The sequence below is a fragment of the Mauremys reevesii genome, linkage group 2 (genome assembly GCF_016161935.1).
Source record: "Mauremys reevesii isolate NIE-2019 linkage group 2, ASM1616193v1, whole genome shotgun sequence".
Lineage (NCBI taxonomy): Eukaryota > Metazoa > Chordata > Testudines > Geoemydidae > Mauremys > Mauremys reevesii.
Window position 1 is genome coordinate 158217877 of NC_052624.1, and position 22176 is coordinate 158240052.

General features: G+C 42.6%; 1 long non-coding RNA gene across 5 annotated transcripts; it reads right to left on the reverse strand.

Annotated features, from left to right (window-relative positions):
• Positions 1-1957: 1957 nt before the first annotated feature.
• On the reverse strand, positions 1958-20729 carry LOC120398453. Of its 5 annotated transcripts, XR_005594430.1 has the most exons (7): positions 20570-20729; positions 16598-16622; positions 7548-7693; positions 7229-7423; positions 5349-5430; positions 2706-2815; positions 1958-2134 (listed from the first exon to the last, which is right to left on the reverse strand). It is a non-coding gene; the product is annotated as an uncharacterized LOC120398453 (long non-coding RNA). The 5 variants fall into 5 exon arrangements; XR_005594429.1 differs by lacking the exons at positions 1958-2134; positions 2706-2815 and having other exon boundaries at positions 4953-5430; XR_005594426.1 differs by lacking the exons at positions 1958-2134; positions 2706-2815; positions 5349-5430 and having other exon boundaries at positions 5765-7423.
• Positions 20730-22176: the final 1447 nt, after the last annotated feature.

Genomic DNA, 22176 nt, shown 5'->3' on the forward strand with positions numbered 1-22176 from the left:
ATGCTGTGTACATACTCACAGGGTTTAGGCAGGTTTGTACTTTGCATGGATAGCCTGTGCTTCTGCTTGCCACTGCCGGTGTTGCCCCCAGCTACACTATTATTTTTAGCATGCTACCTTGATGACAGCTAGCATGAGTATGTCTACATGAACTGGGAATCACACCCCCAGCTCCAAGTGTAGACACACCCTGAGACCCCTTTATGATATTCTTGCAGTGTAAAGAGGCCTTTCCACTTAGGGTGACCAGACAGCAAATGTGAAAGATCAGGACAGGGGGTGGGGAGGTAATAGGAGCCTATATAAGAAAAAGACCCAAAAATCGGGACTGTCCCTATAAAATTGGGACATCTAGTCACCCTATTTCCACTGCCAAGTCTCTTTCCACTGCCAGAGCAGTCCCAGAGACTCTTCCTCTGACAGAGAGCTACTTCCACCTTCTAGGCAGTCTAGTGAACATAGGAATGGCCATACTGGGTCAGATCAAAGGTCTGTCTAGCCCAATATCCTGTCTTCTGACAGTGGTCAATGCCAGGTGCTTCCGAGGGAATGAACAGGTAATCAGCAAGTGATCCATCCCCTGTCGCCTAGTCCTAGCCACAATGAGCCACACTTGCTCCCAATCAGCTGACAATTGCCCCATAGCTCCTTGCAGGGCTCCAGCACCTGCAGCAGGAAAAACCTGCCAACTTATTATAGAGCTGTAGGGATCCATGATTCTATCTCAAGTCTCACTGCAAGATTGTTCTCATGGTATATTCATCTATTTTCGGTTTCTCAAATCATGTGGCTTCCACTGTTTTGCTCGGGAGACTTTCACAGTCAGATAGATTTCACACGTGGGAAGTTCTCCCCAGTTAAGTTATATTTTTCCTTATCTTAGCTTAAGTCCATCCCTCCTAGTTCCACCCTTTTGTCACCCTACAAAATTCCTCCCTATCTTTTTTGTTTCATTGTGGCTTTACCAGGAGTGCCAGATAAGGGACAGCGTGTTGTTGTGCTGCCCCAGGAGCAGCCTGGGAATCACACTGTGTCTCTGAATCAATGCTCCATGGGGTAAGTGCTGTTGTGATAACTGGACCTACAAATTTACCCTAATTGTGAGCTCCACTGTAAAAAGGGAATAAAAGTTCAGAAAATGCCACAATAAACTAATCACAATAGACACTGATGGTAAAAGGTGCAAAACAAAGACAAAAAAAGACTGAATTTGTCCAAATAAAGAGGCCTCCAGATATAACTCAAGGATTTCATGCCTGTTATCAAAAAATATGGGGGACTGGAAATCGATGGGGCCAAAATTGGTGTGTCCAAACTAATGGACAAAATAGTGAAAGGACAGGCTCTTCCACCCATCACTCCCTTTTGGGGGCCTTACAGAAGAGTGGGGTTTTTTTTAGAAATGAGGAGGAGGCAACCAAAATGCTGGCTGACTGAAACACAAGGGGAATGAGGAAGCTTCACCATCATGGATACCCTCCCACCCATCATCTTCTGTATGACAGACTGTCTTCATCCTAATCCTGAGAGATGTGCTGAGCAGACTGGGCCAGCGAGAGGGAGCCAGACGACATTGCAGCTTCCACTGGCTTTGGCCAAATCCCTAAAACTGCTGGGATGTGAGACTTTGTCCACATGCTCCACCTAGCATATCCTTTTTGCTTCCCCACGTTATTTAATGTCTCTCCTTTTTTCCTTCTGTCTACTAAGTGTCTGGCCTCACTAGCCAAGTCTTTATATTTTGAAACACTGCTGTAAGTCTGTGACCAGAAAGAGACAGCTAAACACAATGCCCTAAAAAGGTCAATGCTGGTAAAAGTTTGCCAAGTCTTGGAGTGGCTGATATACCATGTCCCGGCACTGTGTTTTTCCAGAAGCGAGGCTGCAAATGAAAGTCAGCACCAGAGACACATGCTGGATTTTCTAGCTTTGCTGTTCTTTTGTCTGCCCCTTTTGCATGTGTGTGCCTTGTTTTGTCTTCAAGGAAACGGGAGTGGATGTTAACAACAGCAGCAATAACAACTCCAGCCCATATAAACTAGCTTCTTCTCTCTTCCCCAAAAGGGAGTTGTCATCTTTAATATCAGCTAAGAGACAGTCAGACAAGATTCCATTCCCCTCCGCCCAAGAATCTCTAAATGGAACAAGAGGTGTGGTTACAGTGAAAGCCTTAATTAATACTTTACATTTCAAATGCTTTAACTATTTCCCCTGCTTTCCTGTATCTTTAATAAAGGGTTAAAAGGATTTTTAGTGGCATGATTGCCATGGTATTAAGCAGACTGAGGTCTCTGTCCCTGAAACATGTTTAACACTGTTTAATGTTGAACAGTTTCAGGGTCATGTTTACACCGTTGACTCTCTGCCCCCCTTTATTCCATCTAAATGAATACAATAGTGCCCTGAGAGCCTATACCTATATAGCATACATACCCCAGCACACCAGTCTAGCTATGCCTGCTGGGGGGAGAAGTCTTGACTCCAGTCTCATTCTGTCCATTTGCACAGGTGGTGGGGAATGTAGGAGACCCATGCAAGCTGCCCTCCTCCCTACACTGGTACCCATGAGTCATACCCTGTGCATTGGAATGAGATGATGCCTTACTCCCCTTTACTTCCTTCTGAAGCTTCCAAGCCTGGTTCTATTCTCTAGGCCCCCTCCAACTCCTTTGTCATTCCTTCACCAAGTTGCACATATTAAATACCTTTACTGTGTCTCATATAACTGGTTCCTCTTATGTCAAATCCTTCCATTTAGTCTGTGTCTTTCTGGTATTGAGATATGCAAGACAGAATGCAGTATTCCAGGTGATGTCTAACAAGGGTTGTATAAAGAAGGACGATTAACTCCCTGCTGCACTATTTCGGGCTTTGTTATTTTTACATTATCAGAGAACAGCATGGCATGATTGTTATATCAAGGTGGTTCAGACTAAGATTTATTATTACTGGCTGCTGCAGATTGTAAAGGGTTAAATTAATCTAGTGTACATTTTAACTAACAGCAATTCAGCATTTTACTGAGCTATTGATTTTATCTTCTTCAAGCAAGTTCCCTAAATGGCATTTTTTGTTCAATACAATAGGAGCCTTTTACTAGTGCACCAACGCAAATAAAGTAGGTGTGATTACCATGAATTGATCTTACTTCTTGGAGACTAAAGCCTCGGGGGTGGAATTATCCTGGAATGAATTTGACCAAACTGGATTTTCAGAGTTTTGAAGATCTTGTTTCGGTTTTCTTCTCACCAAGTTGAATTTACAAGTTGAATGGAGAACAAAAAAAGTATCCAAATGTAGGTTTCAGAGTAGCAGCTGTGTTAGTCTGTATCCGCAAAAAGAACAGGAGTACTTGTGGCACCTTAAAGACCAACAAATTTATTTTAGCATGAGCTTTCGTGAGCTGCAGCTCACTTCTTCGGATGCATAGAATGGAACATACAGACAGGAGATATTTATACATACAGAGAACATGAAAAGGTGGAAGTATGCATACCAACAGGAAGAGTCTAATCAATTGAGATGAGCTATCATCAGCAGGAGGAAAAAAACTTTTTGAAGTGATAATTAAGATGGCCCATAGAAGGTGTGAGGAGAACTTAACATAGGGAAATAGATTCAATTAGTGTAATGAGCCAACCATTCCCAGTCTCTGTTTAGGCCACAGTTAATTGTATCTAGTTTGCATATTAATTCGAGTTCAGCAGTTTCTCTTTGGAGTCTGTTTTTGAAGTTTTTTTGTTGCAAAATTGCCACCTTCAGGTCTGTCACTGAGTGGTTAGAGAGGTTGAAGTGTTCTCCCACTGGTTTTTGAATGTTATGATTCCTGATGTCAGATTTGTGTCCATTTATTCTTTTGCGTAGAGACTGTCCAGTATGGCCAATGTACATGGCAGAGGGGCATTGCTGGCACATGATGGCATATATCACGTTGGTAGATGTGCAGGTGTACGAGCCCCTAATGGCGTGTCTGATGTGATTAGGTCCTATGATGGTGTCACTTGAATGGATATGTGGACAGAGCTGGCATCGGGCTTTGTTGCAAGGATAGGTTCCTGGGTTAGTGTTTATGTTGTATGGTGTGCGGTTGCTGGTGAGTATTTGCTTCAGGTTGGGAGGCTGTCTATAAGCGAGGACTGGCCTGTCTCCCAAGATCCCACAGATCTCATGCTAAAATAAATTTGTTAGTCTTTAACGTGCCACAAGTACTCCTGTTCTTTATCCAAATGTAGTTAAAGTGATACAACGCTCATCATGTGGACAGATATATCAGTATAAAGGTGCTTTACATTGGTATAGCTATTCGTGCATGGGAAGGGGAATAACTATACCAATATGAGGCTATGGATGTACTACATATGGATGCCAGTTTAGCTATATTGTTTGCAGGAGTGTTGTAGCTGTGATGGTCCCAGTTTAGCTACACTGGTCAGAGGCATGATAAAGGGTGATCTCTAATGGACAGAGCTGCTCTGGCAGAAGTCCCCAGTGCAGCGTAGCATAATGTATTGCACTTTTACTTGTCTAGCTTATTTCGCTCATGGGGAGTAGTTTTACCATACTGGTATAAAGTGCAGCTTTGTTGGTACAGCTATGTCCACACCAGGAGGGCTTTTCTGGTATCGCACACCAGTAATCCTATACTGGTAAAGTGTTTCTAGTGTGGGTGGTTTAAATCACCCTTATATCAGTATAACTGCAGCCATACTAGGGCTTATCCCAATATTTCTATTTTGGTAAGGCATAGTAATTCCAGTAAAACTTAAGTTTAGATCCTGCCTTAGGTACTGATCTAGCTGCAGCCAGCGGAGGCATTTGCTGTCAAAGTAGAAAAAATGAAAAAGAACAAAAAAGTAAATTAAATAAAAAATTAGTGATGACAGAGGCTAATTAATGAGAAGACACGTTGGGTAATCATTGTACAAATCATTTCTGTGTAATTTTTCCTGCTAAGAGAATATCTTTCATTCAGTAATTTTGACAGTATATATTGTGCAATAAAATTAATTTTCATATACTTGTGTGTGTCTATGTGTGTGTACGTTCTGAACTTGAAATAGATCTGCAGAGTCAGATTCATTGCTATCATAATCAAGTGCAGCTCCTGCAACACCCAGTTAATCCACTGTTGAATCTGATTCAATCTGAAGCGACCCCCTCCCCAAGATACAAATCCAACAACAAGGAGAAATCCACAGTGAACAGGATTGTGTGAGCTCCCAGAACCATCTCTGCTGTACACATTTTGTTAAAGAACATGTGTCCACTGGCCAATCTTTCAGCAATTCTTAGGATGTGAAGTACTTAAAGAAGCAGAACTCCACATCCAATGCTGATTGACTTCTTACCGTATTTGGGTTCCGCACGAGTTCTGATTACATGCCATTGTATCCTTTTTTTCATTTTGGTGGAAACACCAGACTTCTTAGTCTGGGGCAGAGGGAAGGAGAGAGAAAGAGCACATTAGAGACAGCAGTGGAAAAGGAGTGTCAGTAAGATTTATGGGCCATATCTCATTACAGAAAGACTGTAGGTGGTAAGTGGCAGGCACTGGCAGTAATTTATAGAGCCTTGTTATGACAGACTTATAGATTGGAGATGAAAAAGGTGCTATTAAAACAAAAGCAGGCTATCTGGAATGTTGTTGCAAAGAAGAGCCCTCTTATCTCAAACCTGAGGTGGGGTTGGGATGATTGTTCTCCAAGAAGTTAGCAAAACTGTAAAGTTTTCAAGGGTTGGTCTGTTGGAATTCAACTGAAGGATTGTCTACACTGAAAAGTTGTAGCACTTTCCTGATGCAGCTAAAGGAGTACAGCCTCCTAGTGTGCATGCAGTTATGTTGGTATAAAGGTGCTTTATCCTGGTATAATTATTCCCATACAAGAGGAGGAATAATTTTACTTGTATAAATCAGCTTTACATGGTTGTTGTTGAAGCCACACCAGGGATTGTATGGATATAATTATTTTGGTAAAAATAAATGAATGAATAAATAAATATAGCCCCTCTAACCCAAGAGTTATACAAATAAAACTTTAAAATTTTGACCAGGCTTGAGTGGAGCGACAGACACCAGACACCGCTGAAAAATCACTACCATTCTGGAATTATTTCCCATTCCCAAAAGGAGAGAACACATGTGCCACCTCAGATGCCATTTTGGGGCTACTGAAGCTGACCAGAATTTTTTAAATTTTGTCATTGTGTTGTTTGGGAGGCATTTTAGAGCTGGTTGAACATTTTTTGAAAATTCAAAATTTTTGTTTTTTGGTTTTTTTATTCAAATATTTTCATGAAAAATAGTCTACATTTTTGACCAGGCGTCATGCTAAATATTGGGTAATATAATGCTGAATTTTCCATGGTAATGACTATTTTGCTGCTTTACGGGGACTATGTTATCTTCCCAGGTTAAGCACAAATAAGGTTACTGAGAGGCACCCAATGCTGATACAAAAGATTGTCTTGCAGTTGAGACACTGCATTAAATCTCAGGAGATCTGGATACTGTTCCCAGCTCAGACACAGATGACTAGAATGACCCACTGAGACTTTTATCTTTCTCTGCCTCAGTCTCCAGGCTGTAAAATGGGGAGAATATTTCCTTCGTTTGTCTTACCCAATTAGAGTGTAAACTCTTTGAGGCAAGGACTATCTACTACAATGTATATAAACCATATTTAGTGCAATTGGGCCCTGGCCTTTTTGGGGGGGCCTTTAGGTTCTACAACAGCACATATAATTATTAATAGGAATAAGGGAATGCTGAATTTTTAATAGCACCTACTATGGGGAAATCAGAAGTGAGTGATAAGAGTACACATGCTGACCAGGAGCAGTTTTGAAGGGCTGTAATATAGCAACAGGCTTCAGTCATTCCTCATTTTGCATCAAATACCCTCATTAATTGTCTTTCCTTACTTAAAATTGAGTGTTTGTTCTTCCTTCCAAAAAGACTGGAGAGAAAATGGAAATGATCATAATAATTAAAATAATGCCTGATTTTAAAATGCATTCTCATTGGAAAATGTATGTTGTAGAGTTCCAATAGTCTGTCCCAGATCTCAGATGCCGAATCCAATGGTCTCATCTATAGCCTGGCTTTGTTATCAAAATAGCTGTCTCTGGCAGGTAGTTGAGCCATCAGGCTTTAAAACAGACACGGGGAGAGGAGAAGATTACACCTATTTGTAATAGCAGAATGCAAGGTTAAAGGTTGTATCCTTACCCTACTTAGGCCAAGAAAGTCACTTATTCTTAAAACCATCCATCGCTGTTGCTTTAAAACTCAAGAGTTCTTCTGAATTATATGGCAAGTATGGTAGCACCCTCTCCTCTCCACCACTCCTCTCATCTGTCCCATCTTCCTTTTCCCGTGCTCTGTTCCATTGTTTGCCAAATTAGCGTCAGTATCCCAGGCAGCCTACAAGGGATGAGGGCAAGTGTTATATTCCCTGCTCTAAGGGCAGGGGAACAAGGGTAAAGGCCAACAGATGTAGCCTCAGAGCAGGATGACTGGACATGTCAATCCATGACTGCGGACATACCATTGGCAACTGAATTAACAGCAGATGCATATGGTACCCAAAAGGGACCTTAACTGCCACAGAGGTTGTCTCCACAGCTATTTCTTCCCCCAGGATTACGTGATTCATTTCTACATGCAGTGCTTATTCTTCTCCACCGCAATCCTCTATAAAAACCAAGGGAAAGCAGAGGTGAGGCTGAATATAAGGAATGGAAATGCATTATCAAAGGAGACAATGTATCCAAGAGAGAGAGAAAGTTTGCCTTGGGGTTAGGCTGTGGCGTCCCATTTTTTAATTAAACACAATCCTAACTCTGCCATATCTGGGATGACAAGCACCAAGCTAAAGTGGACAGTGTTATTCAAGAGAGCATTCATTCACATGCGGGAAGATTATGCACATAATCACCTGCGCTATTTGCCAATGATTATGTGGAGATGTGATTAAAAAAGGGAGTCCAGAATTGGCTACTACAGGAGAAAGACTTTCTCCTAAACACGTAAGCTGCATCTAAATGAAAATGTGAAGCCTTTCATGTTTAGAACTTACAGCTGCCAGGGCATCTTGAGTATTACCTGGAGTGTAAATTAGCAAATGGATTTAGTTACAGTCATGGAAATAACAAAACATTGGTGCTGGTAGGGAGAGCTAGAGGTGAGGTGGTTTTGGTGTCATTTACAAACATATTTTTGTTTTGTTTTAATGAAAAGATTATGTTACTTTCCCTCCTTTTAATCTGTTCCAATAAGAACAAAGCAAATCTTCTGCTCATGCTCTGTAAATTGTAAAGCAAAACGGTGCTGCCAATGTGCAGCTTCTTGCAATCATTATCAGCCCCTTCATGCTTTTATTCTGTGCTTATGCCTTTGTAGAGAGTTTGTAATGGCCTGTCCCTTTTCCTTTTAAAAATATTGTAAACTTTTAAATACGAATTGGTGATAACATTTCCTCCTACACAAAGAGCCAATGGAAAGTCTATGAAACATTCTAACCCCCAGAGTTTAGTAGTGTATAGATCTTATTCTGGCCCTTTGCTGAGCTTTCCCCCTTAATGCTCATGGAAGGTGTCAAATGACAGCCATGCAGATGGAAGATCTCCATACACAAAACAGTCACAGCATGGGCAGTGAAGATGCATGCCCCTTTGAAGCCATACTATCAATTAATATCAACCCTGATTTGCAGGGGTTGCAGTCTCCTTGACTTTTTTCAATCCTTGGCTTGTCTGTAGACTGCCAGCAAGGCTACCACAGGTGGAGATGGTGCTCTCTGTGATATGGCTATTTGTCAACAGGGAACTGGACTGTGACCCAGGAAATTACTGAGTGGAACATCATCAGGGCATTGATAGCATAAGCCATGCTCACCCGGTGTGGCTCCTTGCTCCCCCTCTCATGCACTCTTGGTGCTAACAAAGCTGGGTCTTTAGCTCAAGACATAGTGACTCATAGTTTTAGATACAGAAGTCCTGAGTTTAATTTCTGCTGCCGACACCTCACCCAAACTGGTATTGTGCATTTACCTCAACCAGCTAATATGTGAAAACTACAGCTGCCTTGTCCACATCAGGGTTTTACCATGCGCTAGCTAACGTGTAGTACACATCCACCTTTCTTCCTAGTGACGACCAAGCCCTAGACTGCACTGCCTCCCAGATGCGGCATGAGAAAGCATTCTCCTGACTGAGGCAGTTGCAGCAGTGGTGGGCTTGAGAGACACCTTCTTCCCTCTGGGGATGTAACTGCTACAAAGGGAAAACACGCAGTGCCTTCTCTCTCTGTCCTTCAGTCCAATGGCATCTGTCAGTCCTTCAACTGTGTCTCCTCCCATCTCCCCAGAACTGCCTGTTAGGGAGGCATCACAACGCACTCACAGAAAGTATGTCACTTTAAACTACCCCTCCACCTAGCTGTCCCATTTCCTCCTCAGGTTGGGAGACAGCATGAACCAGCTGATCTAAATACATGTTTAAGAGTATCCACTACATTATTTCTGTTAAAGCTGCTCCTGTCTCATCCCCACCTGTCCCTTTCTTCCCCCCCACTTCTATTTATCATTATTATTTGAAGCCCCTCAGTGCTATTGTAATTCAACCAAGATCAGGGCATTACTGTACTATAAAATAACCTAATAAGAGACAGACTTTTCCCCGTGGTGCTTATCTAAATAGATGAGAGAGGCAAAGGATGGGAGAGAAAACAAACACAGAGAGGGGAAGTGACTTGCCCAAGGTCACACAGCAGGTCAGTGGAAGAGCCAGGAACAGAAAGCAGGTATCCTAGTCCTGTGCACGACACTACAAGGCTTCTCAAGCTCCTTCCCTCATTTGCTTTACAAAGGGCCCTCAACAACTTCCTTCACTAAAAGGCATGAACCCCGTTTCAGTCCCCTAGTATTACATCAACCCAGAGAACGGAGAAGTGACAGATAAACTGACGAGTGACAGTACGAATGCCCAGACAGACACTGACAGACGGTTCTCTTTTCTTTGTTTTGATGCCGCTTCCTAACCTGTCACCATAAATAATGACATTTCTTCTTGTTCCAGCAGCCTCCATGTCTGTCTCAGATTGTACACATCTGGACCTTCCCCAGGCACGGCTGAACCTCACAGAAGTTCTGGCTGTTTGTTTGATTTTTGTGTGTGTGGGGGGGGAACAGTTAGGTCTGCAGTATTATAATATGTCCATGAACCTTTTATTAGCCCCTCATTCTCTAATTTAAACCCAGTTTTTCCCTCCAAGAGTGATTCAGTTTGCTAAACACATCCCAAAACTATAGGGTAACAAAGTCCAAAAGATGCCCAGCTAGTACAAGTTGGACCACAGTATAAAATTTACAGACAGTATTTATTTTTTTCTTTAGAATTTTTATTTCTGCTCCTTTCTTCAACGTCCCTCCAAAATAGAATGAGAATCCAAGGAGGGATGATCTTGTGGTCAAAGTATTGGACTAGTGCTGAGAAGATTTAGGTTCAGTTCTTGGCTCTATAACGGTCTGTCTGTCTGACCCTGGGAAAATCGCTTAATTTTCTATTTCTCCATATAATGCGGACTATCACCCTTCCCTACTGTAAAAGTAAATGCATATGAGGTACTTTGATACTATAAAGATAAAGGTCCATATAAGTACCAAGACTTTATATCCCAGTCCAATTTTTGAAAGGATTTGCACTTGGGTTGATAATTAGAATAATAGATTTTAAAGCTATAGTGGACCATTATGGTCATCTAGTCTGACTTCCTGCATAACACAAGCCACAGAACTTCTCTCAGTAATTCCTGCATAGCTTCTGTTTGACCCCTCACATACCTTTTGGAAAGACATTCAGTCTTGATCTAAAGACTTCCACTATGTCCCTAGGTATGTTGTCCAAACGGTTCATTATCCTCACTTAAAAATGTGTGTCTAATAATAAAATAATAATACCACCTCTGATAGAGTGTGTTTCATCAGTAGATCTCAAAGTACTCTACAAAGGATGTCAGTATTATCCTCATTTCACACATGGGGAAACTAAGGCACAAAGAGCCGAAGTGACTTGCCCAAGATGACCCAGCAGGTCAGTGGCAGAACTGGGAATAAAATGCAGGTGGATTCAGGTCTCCTGTGTTCCAGTCCAGTGCTCTATTCACTAAGCCACACCCTATAAAACAAGCATGACTATCCCTACTATGAATAGTTCTTTGAAAATAGTGTTGAAAATCTGCAGCCCACATCCCTGTCCAAAAACTCCAGCTGGAGGTTTGCCTCTGTCCAATGAGCTTTAAAGGTAGCAGAGTGTCTATGACATTCATGCTCTTACTGCTGCTTGTCTGACAGATAAGCAGAGGGTTCTATTCTGCAGAGCTGTCAATCCAATACCTGTCAGCAGCATTATATTCACTTAATTAAAGTGGAAAACCCTGACAAGCCTTTAACCAGAGCACCAGTAGAAGGCAGGCACTACTATTACATTAAAACTGTTTGCATATGTCTATTGCTAATTAATTACTATTACTATTAAGTGGTGTTCCATGCAGGGAACACATTACACTCATGCTCTGTATTCTACCACAGTTTGCAATTAATTTCAGGGAATAGGCACTTCCACTGGGAGGGGCACAAGGAAAAATGTGCACCTCTGACCTTTCTATTCCCCCTTGGTGTCCCCCCCAAAGTGACTTTTCAAGGTATTCAGACTTTGCTGTCTTCAAAACATATTAGCATCTCAATGCTAGACTTTGTCTCTGTCATAGGTTTGTTCCCCACTTTGAACTTTAGCGTCCAAAAGATGGGGACCTGCATGGATCCTTCTAAGCTTAAATCCTAGCTTAGATCTGGTAACACTGCCACCAGCCAAAAATATAGTGTTTTGGCACACTCTCTGTTCCCCCAAACCTTTCCCGGGGGGAACCCAGATCCAAACTCCTGGGATCTTAACACAAAGGGAAATAAACCATTCCCCCTCCCAGACTTTCCCTCCCTTGGTCGTCAGGGAAAACTTATTTGATTCAAACTCCGTGAATTTAAAACAAAGAGGGATTCACCTTTCCCCCTCCTCTCTTCCCCCCACCTATCCCTGGTGAGTCAGACTAATCCCCTGGGGTCTCAAACAAGGGAAAAATCAAACAGGTTCTTAAAAAGAAAAGCTTTTAATTAAAGAAAAAAAAGAAAAGGTAAAATTTAGCTCTGTAAAATCCGGATGGAAGTTTACAGGGTACAGCTTATGAAGCTAGAGAGCTAGCATCAGTACAAATACAGCAAAGAGGTAAAATATTGTTCCAGCAAACACACATTTGCAAATACAGAAATCAATCAAAAGACTAATCCGCCTTTCTAATACTCACTATACTGAATAGAAGAGAATATTTCAGGAAGCTTGGAGAGCCTGGATATACGTCTGGCCCCTCTTAGATCCAAAGAGAGAACATCCCCCCAAAACAAAGAACACAAACAAAGACTTCCCTCCACCGAGGTTTGAAAGTATCTTGTCCCCTGATTGGTCCTCTGGTCAGGTGTTTGCCAGGTTCACTGAGCTTGTTAACCCTTAACTATCTGTTTATGACAGTCTCTGATACTGACTCTTCTAAATCCAATAACTAATTGAACACTTGAGCAAAATTTTCAGCGGGCACTATTAGAGACGGCGCACAAAGTCTGATACAAAGAGTATCAAAATAGAGGAGCTATATACACAGGCCCTGATCCTGCAAGCTGATCCATGCAGGCATCTGTGAAGAGCCACCTATTGGTTTCAAAGTGTATCTGCATGGTTGTAATGACCCCTTCCCACCCTAGCTAGATCGGCTTGCAGGATGGGGACCTAATTACATCCTCAATCTGTCTTCCTTCAATGAGAAGATCAGTGAAAGAATTTGCAGATTTCAGATTTGCAGTAACTTCTATCTCTGACTGAACTCAAGTTACAAGTTCTTGCACATAACAAAATAAGATCTCTAGTTATATATCCAAATAAAAGCCTCAAATCTCTGAAACTACAAAAGGAAAACACTCAACGGGCAGAAGCTTCAAAGTATTTAGAAACCTCTTAAACTATGGGATCTAGAAAGCAGAACAGATTTGGAAATCCAGCACTAAAATGCTTCTCTTCCTCTCTCTTTAATAATGCATTTTATTTTTTTGCTTCCACAGCTGAGAAGCCGCAGATGCCAGCTGAGACTTGAGTCCCCTGCCCAGACTTTCGTTCTGTGGTTGGGAGGCATGCTGTGTGCCAAATTAAAACCCAACATTCTCAAAATTAAATGTTGATGAGTACAAACAGGGGCTGGCTTTGGTCTCTGCTTCTCTGGGCACCTGCACTGGGTGCGATTTGGATCAAACCTTTCTTGAAGATCACTGCACCCTTTTTATTTCCAAAAGACCTAATTGAAAAGCCCTCCCAGGCATCCCCTGAAGAGAAAGGATTATAAAGCCAGATATGCTACTGCACCTAAAATACCCCAGCCAGAAGATAGATTAGGAATCAAAAGAAATGAAATTGTATATAATCTCAAAATCATATTTCTCTGTCCATCAACCTACAACCCAAGAGACTTTTGTAGTGGTCAAAATTATTGATTGTGACTTATTAACTTTTCCCCTAAAATGCTCCCTTCTTCCCACAATACAGCACAATGTGAATCTCAGACTGTTTTCTTTTTAAGTGTATAGAAGGCCAGGGAAGTTACTATTTTAGTTGCATTGCAATGGAACCTAGAGGGCCTGTTCAGGATATGGGGACCTTGGTGCTGGGCCCAAGGGCCAGACTGAGACATTACAATAGCTGTGCCACACCAGGAGTGGACCAGGGTAGACATTTTGATTCCCAGAGTCACACCCACAATTCTGGTTTCTCCCTCGCATCAGGGGAAAAGTAATCTGCTAATTGTCCTTCTCAGTAGCAGACTATTCCGCCAACCCCACCCTGCACAGCCATCATTCACCCACGTCCCCAACCCTGCCTGACCATTCGCTACCCAACTGCTCAGGAGGGGGAATAGCTGCACTAATGAAAAGACTCTCCTCCTCATGCAGTGCTGTGTAACATGGAGTAGCTCATGAAGCGTCCCTTTACTCTTCTGCATGACCCACCATTAGGGCAGGTCACTATTCTGCCCTAAATGCATAACACAGACAGGCAAAAATAACCAGAGAAAGATCTGGCAAACACCAAGAAAATATGACTCTGCAAAAATGATCCCAGGCAGTCCCTAGGATATATTCTTCTTCATATTTATTCTCTCTCTGGAATGTCCAGATCCTATTAGCTCAGCTGGCATGATTTAAAGACAAAACAAACAAACGAAAACAAAAAAACCCAGAAGTCTTTCCAACGTTCTGCCATCACAAACTCTCTTTGGGATCTGAAAACCAAGATGACTTTTTCATTTTGCCTCTGGTATCACAACCAGAACAGACATATTCTTTAGTAGCAGCAAAGAATCCTGTGGCACCTTATAGACTAACAGATGTTTTGCAGCATGAGCTTTCGTGGGTGAATACCCACTTCTTCGGATGCAAGCAGTGGCCACTGCTTGCATCCGAAGAAGTGGGTATTCACCCATGAAAGCTCATGCTGCAAAACATCTGTTAGTCTATAAGGTGCCACAGGATTCTTTGCTGCTTCTACAGAACCAGACTAACACGGCTACCCCTCTGATACTTGATATTCTTTAGTGAGAACCAAGCTATTGATTCTGCTGATAATGCACAAAGGTTATGTCTTCACTGTAAAACATAGGTGTGCTTTTACATTGAAATAGTTGTCAATGTAAAATCCTAGTGGAGACAAGGCATGGGTAGTTTTTGCCATGGTATAATTAGGTAAGGTCAACCCTGTGCCTCCTGTCTGAGGTTGACCTCATCTGGCTACATCAAGGTAAAAACTATAGTGCCTTATCTCCACTATGATTATACATTGAGATAGCCGTCTTGATGTAAAACAAAAACAACAACAACAAAACGATGTTTTCTGGTGAAGACAGCCGAAGGACAGAATTCAGCCCATTCTCCCATTGCTGTGCTGACTGTGTGGGGCTAACAGGAATGAAAAGTTGGGCAAGGATGTATAGAGGTGTTTGTACACTGAGGAGCTCTAATTCAAAGGCATACAGAGCTGATTCTGCTCTTCCGTATACCCATTCTACTGACTTCACTGGAGTTACTCTCAATTACTAGTGTAACAAAGAATCATCAGGTTCATGGGGGCAGTTACTTGGAATAAAAACAGGACCATACAGTGAATGATGGAAGCATCAGATATGGTCAAACTATCCAGTCTCCCAAACTCTTTTGTTTTGGTCTGATAAGTGTGTTTTATTGGAAGCACATTTATCTGTCTATCCATCCACCGTCTCCATTTGTATACTGCAATCATCACTGAGCTGTCTGAGCCCTTTTCAGAGGTTGTTTCCCTACTTGCTTTCTGGTTCCTTGTAGTGTTATTCCTGATGTCGAATACAGAGGATTCTGAAGGGTTGTTTCAGATGCAGGTCTCAGAAGGCCCTTTGTTTAAAATGCTGATTTGTACATTTGTTTATTCAGCTCCTTGAAATGAAAATCCAGCTAGTGCCTTCCCCTTCCCTCTGGCTTGCTCCTTCTCACTCTGCTGAATATGGACTTTGGAAGAATCTCAAGACCCTCCTTTGGTGCAACGTTGATAAATAGGAACCTACAAGGCACCTAAAATGGGCTGATACCTAAGGGAAAGAAAAGCCCCAGCATGATGGATTGATATCTCAGGGGATTCAATTGACTGCAGAGACGCAGCATTTGCTGGGGCTAGTGGCAAAGTGAATAGATAATTCAGCACACGTGAGGTGGAGCGTGCACTTCAGAGGTAGCCAAAGAACATGGAAAAGGAGTAAGATTAATGGCTGCCCCGCAGGGAACTAAATGACAGACAGGGAAAACTAAATGTAACAGCTCAGGAGAGCCCATATGCAGCAGTGCTGTGAAAAAAAACCCTGCACACAGACACAGGGAGCCAAATTATCTATTTGTTAACATGCATGTTGATGCTAATCGTGGCATTACTCGGTGAATATTATTCTTTAATTCCTTATTGCACTGGAAAAAATCATTGGAAATTGGTTCTCAGTTCTGCCAGTCCTTTCCTTTTATTACATATATGCAGCATATTATGGAGATTTGAAATTTTTTTTACAAGCATTAAGTGACAAGCCTTAAGTAAAAAAGCTAGAATAGATGAAAAGTCCTATTTGCATAATACAAAATAAAACAGGAGAGCTCACAGAATCGGTTCAGTGACAAATCAGCTGCACTGCTTTTTTCTAGCAGAAGGGGCCTGCAGCTGTCTGTGTTGGGAATATCTCTGGAGTTTCTCTTCACAGAGAGTTAGCAGGATGAGTCTGTTACCCCTCTTTGAAAGGGAAACTTGTTAAATCTTCTTTTAGCAGTGCATTTGGCTCTCCATTACATTATCCCCCCCACATACACCCACGCGAACCAATTCAGAGCTTCCCAAGGTAGATTTTTTCTTATTTTACTGTTCAACTACAGTGTGACAGTCAACTTACCCTAATTTCAGAGCCTCCATGTGTAATAATAAGAAGATAGGTTCTTACCAGTTACGGGCAATCTTCAGCAGCACTAGAGAATACATGAAAAAGAACTGCTTAGAACTCACAAAGCATGCAAGGGGCCCAGGAACAGAGAAACTCAGATCAGACATTTACCACCACTAAAGCTGAAATACAGGTTCTTTATGGCAGAGGGAAAATGGCTGAATTGCAAAGACGGGATCTGATCCTGCAAACGCTTCCCACTGGACAAATGTGTTTGAGCATAAGTGGGTAAGAACCTGCTGCTGTTCAGCCAACCAAGTTACTCTGTTAGCTCAAGTGCTTGGGGTTTGTGCTTTTGTGCCATAATTCAGGGAAGAATCCCTGTTTAGAAAAGCACTTAACCACATTGTTAACTTTGAGCATGTGCTTGGAAGAGAATGGGACTTCAGCACATGTTTAAAGCTAAGTGTGTGCTCATATGCTTTCCTGAATCAGACCCTTGGTTCAGAAAGAAAGCCAAGTTGGGCAGGGTGAGATGTGGGTGTATTTCTTTACAACACGGTGCTGTGGATGGGTATTTCAGTTCCTGTGGACTTCAGAACTTACCTTAATGTTGGGGAACGCGTTACACCTAAGCGTTTGTATTATCATGTTCCCCTTTAGTGGCTGGCCGACAGAGGAAAAAAGCCTTTCACTGCTACCATTTCTCCTTTAGCTCAACTGCTGGTTGGTGATGAAAGCATATATCCCAGGGGACGAGGCAAGGAGTGGTAGAGGGACTATGACACATGTGCTAATGTGATTAGGGTGTTACTGAATAGCATTAATACCAATAAAACATTAATGCTTTTTCCAGACAGAAACAATAGGGAAGCAAGATGTTTAACCAAATGCACCGAGCTGCTGCCTAAAGCTATGTCTACACTGCACTTTTATGCAGCTCCAGCATTGCAGGGTGGCTGTTTTCACTCGAGTTAGGCTAACTCAGAAGCAGTAACTGGAGTATATGTAATCTGAGTTAGGCTATGTCTTCACTGCAGAGTTTACTACAGTCACTGTGTAATCCACAGGCACCTTTTGAAGAAGCTGCTTCTAACCATAAAAGGTTCAGAATATCTGCAATGTGACAGACCTCTATGATTAATTTGGGGAGGTAGCTGTAATTTTCATGTGAGGGGACATGGCTCTGTTGGGCTTTGGTGTTAAAATTGTGGAGATTTTCAGCTGAATATAAATCAATTCCAATTTATTGCCCTGTTTTGTTCTTATAACATTTTTCTATTTTTTTTAAAAATTAGTCACATAAAAATGAATACCAGTTAGAATTACAAAGTGGGACAGAAATCAGTGTTTCTTCTCCCATCTCTCCTGCTCCCAATAATTGTACACATTGTCAGGCTGCACTGTTCTTGCAAAATAAATGAATGCATTATGGCTCTTACAGTAAATAAAAGGCAGGCCATCAACACAGTTTTGTTGGTTCGTATGTCCTCTAAAACCGCCTGTGCCAAAACCAGACTTCACTCACCAAACAAATATCCACTTCTATCCTGCTACACACACACACACGCAAGCTCCTTTCAAGCTGTGATGGAGCACCAAAGTCCTGCACCAGGTTTTCTAAATATATCCATTCTGTTCTGTATTACAGGCATGCCTATAAGGCCTCCCCAAAATCAGGGCCCCATTGTGCTAGGGGCCATACATGAAAGTGGTAACGGTTACTGCTGTGAAGAGTTAGCAATTTAAATAGACAAGGCAAAAGAGGGATTAGTTTCACCCATTTACAGATGGGGAGCTGATTCCCAGAGAGGTAAAGGGTATGTCTACACTGCCCACATTACAGCACTCTCCCAGCTGTAAAAAACAAACAAACAAAAAAACCCACCCCAAATGAGGGGTGATAAAGCGCTGTCTATTACTGGCGCTTTTCAGCACTAAAAACTTTTGTCACTCGGGGGGTGTTTTTTCACACCCTTGAATGACTAAAGTTTTAGCGCTGAAAGTGGCAGCATAGACAACAGCCAAAGTGACTTGGTCACACAGGAAGTTTGTGACAGAACTCGCGCCCGCGCGGCCGCGCAGCCTGCCGCGGCGGGTCCGGTCCGCCGTCCGCCCTCTCTGTGGACCCTCCTGCGGGCTGACGGCCGCAGGGCCGCCCAGCCTGCCGCCCCCCGGAAAAAGGGCGCTAGCGCGTGCTTGCCACGCTGGGGTCTGGAGCCGGCCCTGGACAGAACTAAGACTTGAATCAAAGATCTCCCCAGTCCCAGTCCACGGCTTAACCAGTAACATGCTCATCCCAGCACTGATCCCTTTTCCACATCTGGAATGAAAATGTACTGGATATATTTCAAAGGCCCTATGTTTAAATGTTCAGATCACACCAGTTTGCTTGGTTTTAAACATAGGCACCCTATGCACTTCCAGGCTTTGGATGGGATGAGAAACCTTAGCAGGGTTCTGGAGGTGGAAACCTTCACACACTTTTACTGAGATTGACACCACTTGGAAGAATTTGTGAGACATTTCACTAGAATTCATTTCTGTGTCTGCTTCGGTGTCTCCCCCCACAAAGATGGTTCTAGCCATTTTTGTTTAACATAGCATAGATTTTCTTCTGTCAAGAAAATTAAGAGAGAAAATCCCACCCTTTGCTAATCTTATTTGGCACCTATAGGGGGCCCTAAACACAATACAGAGGCTGGATGTATTTTTCCAATTCATTTCTGTGCCCCACTTTTGTTTTTCACTATACTCCATTTTTTTCCTCACACTGTTTTTCCACTGGATTTTGCCCAGGGCCAGCTCCCAGGGCGGCCAAGGGGATGGGGTGGCACGTCGGCCTCTTCGGCAGCAATTCCATCAAATTGCGGCTGAAGAAGAAAGTGGCGCGGTGGAGCTGCTGCCGATCACAGCTTTCTCTCACCCCCGCTTCTTTCTTTCACTGCTTGGGGCGGCAAAAACCTTGGAGCCGGCCCTGATTTTTCCCCCCCATGCACAGTAGCTGGAGCTGAGCAAGCCAGAGTCAGGCTTGAGATGAGATATCAGCGATTCACATAACTTTTTAAAGTCCATTCAAAATAATTTCCCCGCCTCAGGGTTTTTGATGAAAAAGGCTTCCTTCCTTCCATCTCAGTTCAAAACCCTGGTCAAATGAACAAACCACACCTCTGCAGTCAGGGAGCAAACAAGCAGCTCAAAAGGGCTTTACGCACCCACCACACAGCTAGCAAACAGAAGCATTTCCTACCTAGAGAATATACTTCCCCCTCTTCCTTCAGAGCACCTTCCTCAAAGAGTGCTGGGCTAATTACTTAATTAAAAACAGCTAGCCTCACTGCCCTAACATTCCCTGCCCTAAGTGGAGGCAGCTGTAGGGTTTGGGCTACTCAGAGTATGTATGTTAACCCTTTCCCTGCCAATTGTCTATATGTGCCTTCATAATGCTAGATTTGCTGAGTCATCTGAGAAGACCTGAAGCTACCAGCTGAGATTTATTTAATGTGCACCAAGCTGGAGTATGAGTGCTGTCCAGTGATTAAGGCAGTAGTCTAGGGTGCAGGAGACCCAGGTTCTATTCCCAGCTCTGCTAATAACAAGCTGTCTGGCCTTGGTTAAGTTACTTTAACTCTGTTTCCCCTCATCTGTCTTGCCTATTTACACCAGGAACTCTTTAGGGGCAGGGACAGTCTCTCACAATGTATACGTACAGCACCTAGCACAATGTGCCGCTGCTCTCAGCTGAGACATGTAAGACTTACTATAAAACAAATACCAGGAATAACAACATTCCAGGAGTGTGCAGGGGCAGGAGCTCATTATTGCCAGGGACTGCACAAACACAAAATAAGAAGCTTACAATCTAATTCAAGTTGAACTGTTCAAGGGTGTTCAGCATTTTCCACTGCATCACAATGCGACAGTGCACAAAAGGCCATACTCATACCATTTCCTCTTTGCAGACTCTGGAGGCTTGGATAGATTGGTTCAGATTCAGCAAAGCACCTAAACTACCAGCCGTCAGATACCTACCTTCCAACGAAGGCAGAACTTGAGATTCTTTCCAACATGAGCATTCATCTGTGTGAGATTTGAAGAGACGGGGATTTTCTAACACTCTGTCCGGGCTCAAGTTATCCAAAGCCAAGTGTAGGGCTCTGACAGTACAGTTACTGTTCAGGCAAACATGAGAGTCATTATATCTTCAGCAATAACTTGCACACGCAGAGAGAGATAAGAGTAACTTCTACTGCAGTTACTCCTGGAATGAGGTACTAATTGGAGCCCAGGTGCCATGGACAGGAGTGAATATTGCCCCACCTGTTATTCCTTTGCAGTGTTAGAACAGAGAATGAGTTCCAGTCCTGCAGGATTTAAATCCTTGTCTACTCTCCTGATTTTATCAAGAGTCTCGTGTAACCTTACAGTCTCAATTTCTGGAGTCACAGAATCATAGAATCTCAGGGTTGGAAGAGACCTCAGGAGGTATCTAGCCCAACCCCCTGCTCAAAGCAGGACCAACACCAACTAAATTATCCCAGCCAGGGATTTGTCAAGCCTGACCTTAAAAACCTCTAAGGATGGAGATTCCATCACCTCCCTAGGCAACCCTTTCCAGTGCTTCAGTGCAGTCCTGAATCTCAGCCTTCATTTCAATTTGTAGCCATATGGTAGCAGAGAAAAGTTTGAAAATGTGAACCCTAAAGGCTCAAATATCCAAAACCCAAATAAAAAGAACCCTACCCGTATTCTTATTTAAAAAAAAAAACACATATGATTTTTAAGCCAATCCCCTGCTTTTTGGCAGGCCCGATTCATGCTTTCTGGAAACTTGGGATAAGCCATACTACAATAGCCTAACCCACAGAAGCGGGTTCTGTAAACTGAGCTGTACCTGCACATTCTGTCCCAAGGATTGTCTGGTTTGATACCATGACTATGGCATGAATGACAGAACATTCCGGCAAACTGCAGAACCAGACTCTTTTTGCTGCAGGTGGTCACGCTTAAAAAAAAAAAAATTTCTCTTGGATTATTAAGGTGCTCAAATGCCACAGTGATGGGCAGACAGCAAACCTAGACAGACAAACAGATGAAATTTCACCCTTGATACCACCTGGATTCTTTCTCAATGCTGAGTTCTCCAATAGGACTCTGTACACTGGGCTCCAACTTAATGCAGCATTAGTAACCCCAAGCATTTGAAAATCACGAGTCAGGGCCCAAAACAGGATTAGACTGGCTTAAAATGATGAGATTAAAAAAAAAAAACATTTTGGGTTCTTTTTATTTGCCTTGTGGTTAGTCCCAGCTCACCAAGATGGACACTCTACCCAGCTGCAGAGATGCTTTTCCATCAGCAGTGAAATGGATAATCTTTTGCCTCTGTTTCCTTTCTTCTCTGATTTGTGTTCTGGTCCTCCTCCCCTTTCCCCCCGTCCCATACCCATCGCCTGAGGAAGGCCCCATGGACACATCACCTTCTTATTTTCTATTTCCTGCATGTACTTTAACAAATAACCTTTTTTATCATTCTGTTCAGTGTTTTTCCTCCCTCATTCAGATAACAAAGTCCAAGTCCCTAGTCATTGTAATTATTAGCATATTCCTGGAGAAAATTGCAACAGTCTACATTAAAG